This window comes from Cervus canadensis, chromosome 5 (assembly GCF_019320065.1).
Source record: "Cervus canadensis isolate Bull #8, Minnesota chromosome 5, ASM1932006v1, whole genome shotgun sequence".
In the NCBI taxonomy this organism is placed as follows: Eukaryota; Metazoa; Chordata; class Mammalia; order Artiodactyla; family Cervidae; genus Cervus; species Cervus canadensis.
In genome coordinates, this window is record NC_057390.1 from 70,978,505 (window position 1) to 70,986,128 (window position 7,624).

General features: G+C 39.6%; 1 pseudogene; it reads left to right on the forward strand.

Moving 5' to 3' along the window:
• The first annotated feature begins 1,320 nt into the window (after positions 1-1,320).
• On the forward strand, positions 1,321-2,297 carry LOC122442007 (annotated as a pseudogene).
• Positions 2,298-7,624: the final 5,327 nt, after the last annotated feature.

Sequence of the window (7,624 nt, forward strand, 5' to 3'; positions counted from 1 at the left end):
CTGGGGATAGACAGGAGTTGGACACACTCTCCGCCCCCGCCCACCCTTCCCCCGCCTGCCAAGAGTCTAAAGTCCACATTCTTTGGGGGAGGTTCCTCGGTTCTTGGCCTTGCTGGCTCCAAAAACTGAGAATAGCATTGAAACAAGTATACTATCAAGGATGAAACAGATCACCAGCCCAGGTTGGATGCCTGAGACAAGTGCTCAGGGCTAGTGCACTGGGAAGACTCAGAGGGATCGGATAGGGAGGGAGGCGGGAAGGGGGATTGGGATGGGGAACACATGTAAATCCATGGCTGATTCATGTCAATGTATGGCAAAAACCACTACAATAATGTAAAATAATTAGCCTCCAACTAATAAAAATAAATAAAAATGAAAGGAAAAAAAAACCCATTTGTCAGCCCATTCAAGATCACCCCTCGTTTTAACCAAATTCACAGAAGTTGATGAACAAACTAAGATAATGTATTAATTTGTGCTGAGAATTATCACAGTCACATGGGCTAGGATAATCCTCTAAGCATGACCAAAACATTTTTCACCCTTATGGGGTGAACTACATAGGGAACCAAAATATGATTAGCATCTTGTTTATTGAGATTGGAATCATACCAGGGGCAGGCCGTAACTTAAAAGTCCAATGAGACCTGGTGTTAGTACGCTTCTCCTCAATAAACATGGCCCTGCCAATGAAATTACCGCACAATTGCACTCATCTCACACTCTAGTAAAGTAATGCTCAAAATTCTCCAAGCGAGGCTTCATTGTGAACCATGAACCATGAACTTCCAGATGTTCAAGCTGGACTTAGAAAAGGCAGAGGAACCAGAGATCAAATTGCCAACATCTGTTGGATCATCAAAAAAGCAAGAGAGTTCCAGAAAAGCATCTATTTTTGCTTTATCGACGATGCCAAAGCCTTTGACTATGTGGATCACAACAAACTGTGGAAAATTCTTAAAGAGATGGGAATACCAGACCACCTGACCTGCCTTCTGAGAAATCTGCATGCAGGTCAAGAAGCAACAGTTAGAACTGGACAGGAATAACAGACTGGTTCCAAATCGGGAAAGGAGTACATCAAGGCTGCATAATGTCACCCTGCTTATTTAACTTATATGCAGAGTACATCATGAGAAATGCTGGACTTCATGAAACACAGGCTGGAATCAAGATTGCCAGGAGAAATATCAATAACCTCAGATATGCAGATGACACCACCCTTATGGCAGAAAGTGAAGAGGAACTAAAAAGCCTGTTGATGAAAGTGAAAGAGAAGAGTGAAAAAGTTAGCTTAAAACTCAACATTCAGGAGTGGGAACAGGCCCTGGGCCCAGAATTTGGGCGCCCGCTGCTCGAAAGCGGCCTGCGCCATGGCCACCTCCGCCGCCTCCTCGGAGCATTTCGAGAAACTGCACGAGATCTTCCGCGGCCTCCATGAAGACCTACGAGGGGGTGCCGGAGCGGCTCCTGGGGATGGCAGGGACAGAAGAGAAGAAGAAGTTGACCAGAGATTTCGATGAAAAGCAACAGGAAGCAAATGAAACGCTGGCAGAGATGGAAGAGGAACTACGTTACGCTCCCCTATCTTTTCGTAACCCTATGATGTCTAAGCTTCGAACCTACCAAAAGGACCTTGCTAAACTCCATCGGGAAGTGAGAAGTACGCCTTTGACAGCCACTCCTTGGGCCCGAGGAGACATGAAATATGGTACATACGCTGTGGAGAATGAGCATATGAATTGGCTACAGTCTCAAAGGACATTGCTTCTGCAAGGCACTGACAGCCTGAACTGGGCCACCCAGAGTATTGAGCGTTCTCATCGTATTGCCGCAGAGACTGACCAGATTGGCTCAAATCATAGAAGAGCTGGGGGAGCAACGTGACCAGCTGGAACGTACCAAGAGTAGACTGGTAAATACAAGTGAAAACTTGAGCAAAAGTCGGAAGATTCTCCGCTCAATGTCCAGAAAAGTGGCAACCAACAAGCTGCTGCTTTCCGTCGTCGTCTTACTGGAGCTAGCCATTCTGGGAGGCCTGGTTTATTACAAATTCTTTCGCAGGCGTTGAACCTCCTACAGGGAAGGGTTTGTGGACCAGAACTGTGACTTTGTGAATGAATGGCCTTAGAGGTGTGGAAAAAATCTTATTGCTGCTGTGAACTAGCCGTTCAAGAAGGCACTGTGTAGCCAGACTGTGGGTGGAGGGAGGAAGACGGAAAACCACTGATATGTGAAGGAACAGCAATAAGACCAGTATGATATAGCAAGGTAATAAATGTCGTTTATGACTTCTTAAAAAAAAAAAAAAACACAAAAACTCAACATTCAGAAAACTAAGATCATGGCATCTGGTCCCATCACTTCATGGGAAATAGATGGGGAAACAGTGGAAAAAGTGGCTGACTTTATTTTTTGGGGCTCCAAAATCACAGCAGATGGTGACTGCAGCCATGCAATTAAAAGATGCTTGCTCCTTGGAAGAAAAGTTATGAACAACTTAGACAGCATATTAAAAAGCAGAGATATTACTTTGCCAACAAAGGTCCATCTAGTCAAAGCTATGGTTTTTCCAGTAGTCATGTATGGATATGAGAGTTGGACTATAAAGGAAGCTGAGCGCCGAAGAATTGATGCTTTTGAACTGTGGTGTTGGAGAAGACTCGAGAAGACTCGAGAGTCCCTTGGACTGCAAGGAGATCCAACCAGTCCATCCTAAAGGAGATCAGTCCTGAATATTCATTGGAAGTTCTGACGCTGAAGCTGAAACTCCATTACTTTGGCCACCTGATGCAAAGAACTGTCTCATTGGAAAAGACCCTGATGCTGAGAAAGATTGAAGGTGGGAGAAGGGGATGACAGAGGATGAGATGGTTGGATGGCATCACTGACTCAATGGACATGAATTTGAGTAAGCTCCAGAAGGTGGTGATGGACAGGGAGGTCTGGTGTGCTGCAGTGTATGGGGTTGCGAAGAGTTGGACACGACTGAGTGACTGAATTGAACTGAACTGCCAATGAAACCTTAAGTACAAGTGTGAGACCGTCTCTTCCCAGGACAGTAGAAGCTGGATGGACCTTGCCAATATTCACCCCAGATGCTCTCTTATGAAAATCTTCCCAGAATAACTAATATACCTCCATTTACTTCTGATTTCACTGTCCACATATACCCTCATAATTTGCTCAGATCTGGAGCCATTCCATTTCTTCAAAGTAATTTTTGTCTCTTTTCTTCTCTGTAATTTTTTTGTTTATATAGTTTAAAGATTATCTTATTTTCTTAATTTTCCTTTCTTAAAAGCCATCTAATTTATACATTGACATACAACAAATTTTAACTAGTAAACATATTTTTTAATTAGGAAAAAATATTTCAAATTTAGAGAGGAAATAATGGAAAGCATTTGGTGAAGAAGTTAGGAACCATCACACAAGGCTTTCTATAACTGCTCATTTGCCCTTCAACCATGATCATCCTGGGGTAAAATTCTTATGCTCAAAAGTGAAACTAAGCCCCTACTACATGGGTAGAAGACACGAGGCACAGCTCTCTCTCCTGAAGTGGTCATAAGGAGTTGCCACTGGTGTGGCTTCCTTCGTTGCCAACTAAGCTACCCAAATTTTCTGTAATTGGAACCAAAGTCCACACAGTCTACTTCACATTCAAGAACATGGTGTACCCACTGTGGGTCATCCAAAAGGCAAATTAAGTACATTCCTAGAGTGCTGGCAACGCTTGGGCAACACACACACACACACACACACAAAATTTGGAAGTATTCAATATTTGAGAGTTTTTTTTTAAAAGGCATTCAAATAGTCATCATGCAAAATTCAAAACAAACAAATCATAGAACTTACTAGATTTCTTGATGTTTACTTTAAGGTTTAGTATATTTCGCTGTTTTGTTTTTTAATTTCACACATGGATTTAGAGCCTCTAAACTCTTAATCCAGTACTGGGGATATTAATTCTAGTATAAATGCTATTAGAATTTTTAACATTAAAACCATGTTCATTAGGCAATTACATCTATGAATTCTAAATTTCAGCATGTTTCAGCCACTGGATACATACTTGACTCCTTCTAAGAAGCCATGAAAAGTTTTTCACAACTCCTTTCATCACACATCAAAATAGCTCTCAAAGTTAATTATACTTAGGGTTTTGTGCCAAAACCCCAACAATTAACAATCATTATTTTTTAAGTATTGAGAGTGCAGTATAAGCTATCAAACTACATGTCAAAACCTGGTCTCTGCCCCAAGGCTTATCAGATAAATTACAAAAACAAACTCATTCAGACTACTCACTGCATCAAACTAAAAAGCAAGGCTAAACTTGAATGACACAAACTTCTGGAAACTTTTCTATAAATCCCTAATAAGTTACCATAATTCTAACCAGAATTATTTGTTGGTTTGAAGGTAGAATTCTGTATTTTTTTTTTTTTTAATCTACTAACAATGGCACTGCCAATGTTCCAGGAAATAATATTTAACTTAAGAAGAGAATGCTACAGTTGTAATATAATTTCAGTTACTCTCATTGTCCCAAATGAAAAAAATCAAACAGCAACATAAAACTCTTGGATATCACCTAGATTCTCCTTAATCATGAGTGAACTGAAATATATCAAGCTATTGTAACAAGAACCTCAACAGCAGTAGCATACTGCAAAGAGATTTTAATATTTACTTTTCTTTCATTAAAAAAACCATCCATCAGTACCAGTATGTCTGCCTGACAAAAATATTACAGGAGACATCTTTTGTGGCATCTGTCTATTCCTACTGCTCCTCCTTTTCCCTTGGCCTCCAGAGACTACAACCTCAAATCACAAGACTGGAGCTGAGTCAGGCTTGTTTATACAAGGCTTAATCAACTGTGGCCAAGGGTGGTATCTTAGGAGAGGCCTAGTTTGTTTTCATTGTATAACACTCCACACAGTAGAACTCTTAAAACATAATAAAAATGTTTGACCCCACCCTTGACCACAGTTGACTGGGCCAGGAGCAGACACATGACCCAAACTAGACCAATCAGAATCTCATCCCAAGAAATCTGGAATTAGAACTAAGGGATTCAACCTTTCTTTAGATGACTAGACCTAAAACATGGAGGTTGGGTCCAGTGGGGATGGGGTGAGGGCATCTTCACCTGTGAGGAGGACTGGAGAAGGATAGGAAGCCAGTCTGCAGACAGAAAATGAAGCACAAGGGCAGAGATGAGAGAGAGAGGGTGTCTATTGAGTATTTAACACCATACTCTCCCATAACCTTATATTGTGTTGTTGTTCAGTCACTCAGTTGTGACCAACTCTTTGCGACACCATGGACTGTAGTACACCAGGCTTCCCTGTCCTTCACCATCTCCCAGAGCTTGCTTAAACTCATGTCTGTTGGGTCAGTGATGCCATCCAACTACCCTGTCCTCTGGAAAAGGTAGTATTCTCTATATTACCTTATATAGAATACTACTTTTTGTTTTAAGCCCCTTTAGTTGACTGCTGTTATTTCCAATCTAACATCTTAACTCAACCTGGTCACTCTGACATGGAACTGAGAGTTTTATGTTTCCTTATACAAAGACATAAGAAAAACATTTGCCTAAATTATTAGGGTGGGCCTAAATCCTTTTGAAACACATGAAAAAAACTCACCATGGTGAACATGTGGGTAAAAAAGCTTCATTCAGCAGACTTCATCAAAGGAGCTATTCTCTAAGAATTTGATAAATAGCCTTGCCCAGCATAACATTATTTTCAATATATCAAAAGCCTTGAAAATACTAAATTTAAATTTGTAAAAATGAAGATTTATATTATGTTTAAGAGAGCTACTGCATAGAGTATTATACAATGAAAACAAACTAGGCCTCTCCTGGGCTTCCCTAGTGGCTCAGCTGGTAAAGAATCTGCCTACAATGTGGGAGACCTGGGTTCGATCCCTGGGTTGGGAAGATCTCCTGGAGAAGGGAACGGCTACCCACTACAGTATTCTGGCCTGGAGAATTTCATGGACTGAATAGTCCATGGGGTCACAAAGAGTCGGACACGACTGAGTGACTTTCACTTTCAGTTTATCCTAGGAGATAGTATCACTGTCTCCTAGGATACCACCAGTAGTTTGTGTTCAACCAAAAAATACACCATGGTAAAAAATAAAATATAGTACATATACCTTAGGAAAAAAAATATTAAATAGAACTTGGAAAAGGGCCATCTGACTATTCTGATCAGGTAGGAGAATTTTAGAAACCTCTTCAAGGACTCCTGAGAATTATTCAACAATAATTAGAAATGTAGATGACATTATCTTCTGTCATAAAACTTTTTTCAGCATCCAGTGACATTTATTGAACATCTAACATGGGCAGTTCAGTTTTGTCGTCGTTCAGTCGTGTCCGACTCTTTGCAACCCCATGAATCATAGCATGCCAGGCCTCCCTGTCTATCACCAACCCCCAGAGTTTACTCAAACTCATGTCCATCGAGTCGGTGATGCCATCCAGCCATCTCCTCCTCTGTCGTCCCCTTCTCCTCCTGCCCCCAATCCCTCCCAGTATCAGGGTCTTTTCCAATGAGTCAACTCTTCGCATGAGGTAGCCAAAGTATTGGAGTTTCAGCTTCAGCATCAGTCCTTCCAATGAACACCCAGGACTGATCTTCTTTAGGATGGACTGGTTGGATCTCCTTGCAATCCAAGGGACTCTCAAGAGTCTTCTTCAACACCGCAAAAACCTTGTTATCTTGTTTACTGCTATATTCTCTTTGCTTAGCACAGTCTTGGCATATAAAAGGCACAGTAAATATTTCTAGATAAAAAAATGAATGTTGAAAAATAAGAATCAATCCATGTTATCTGGTAAGTAGAGAATCAAATAATGTCCAATGAGATAATGACCAAAAGATGATTTTAAAACAATCCTCTTTTGTATATATTATATAAAAAATTCATATGAATTGGTAAAATAGGAATACCATAATTATAAATGGACAGGGAATATGAATAGTTCATAGGAGAAAAAATTACCCTTATTAATAAAAAGTAATAACAATGTTGATCATTAGGACTGATCTAAGAGAAATAAGTTGAAAAATTACTCTGTCTAATAATTTAAAAGTTGATGAAATATAGTTTTGGGGAGGGTATGGTGAAACTGGTATATTCCTACACTGCTTTGGCAGACTAAAATATATTTTATAGAAACTATCAGTAATTATTTTGCTGAAGTAAAGTTCTGAAAATTGATTCTGAGGATGGCCATCAAAAGAAGGAAAAATGATATCTATGAAAATGTTTACTGTGAAATATTTTTATATATGTTTCAGTGTTTAGAAATTAAATGTTATTTATAATAATAAAAACCTAAAATCAACCTAACAGGAGCATCATTATGCAAATTACAGTACTTCATTCAGTAGACAGTATGCAGTTTTTTAAGAAGATAAATACAGAAAATACATGGAAATACAAGAAATGCAATAAAATATACTTGGAAAATATACATGGAAAAGTAGCTATGATATACATTAAGTGAAAAAAGTTGAAAATAAAATTTTATTACACTATGACCTTACTAATTACACTGTGACAGTCAAATAATAAATATATA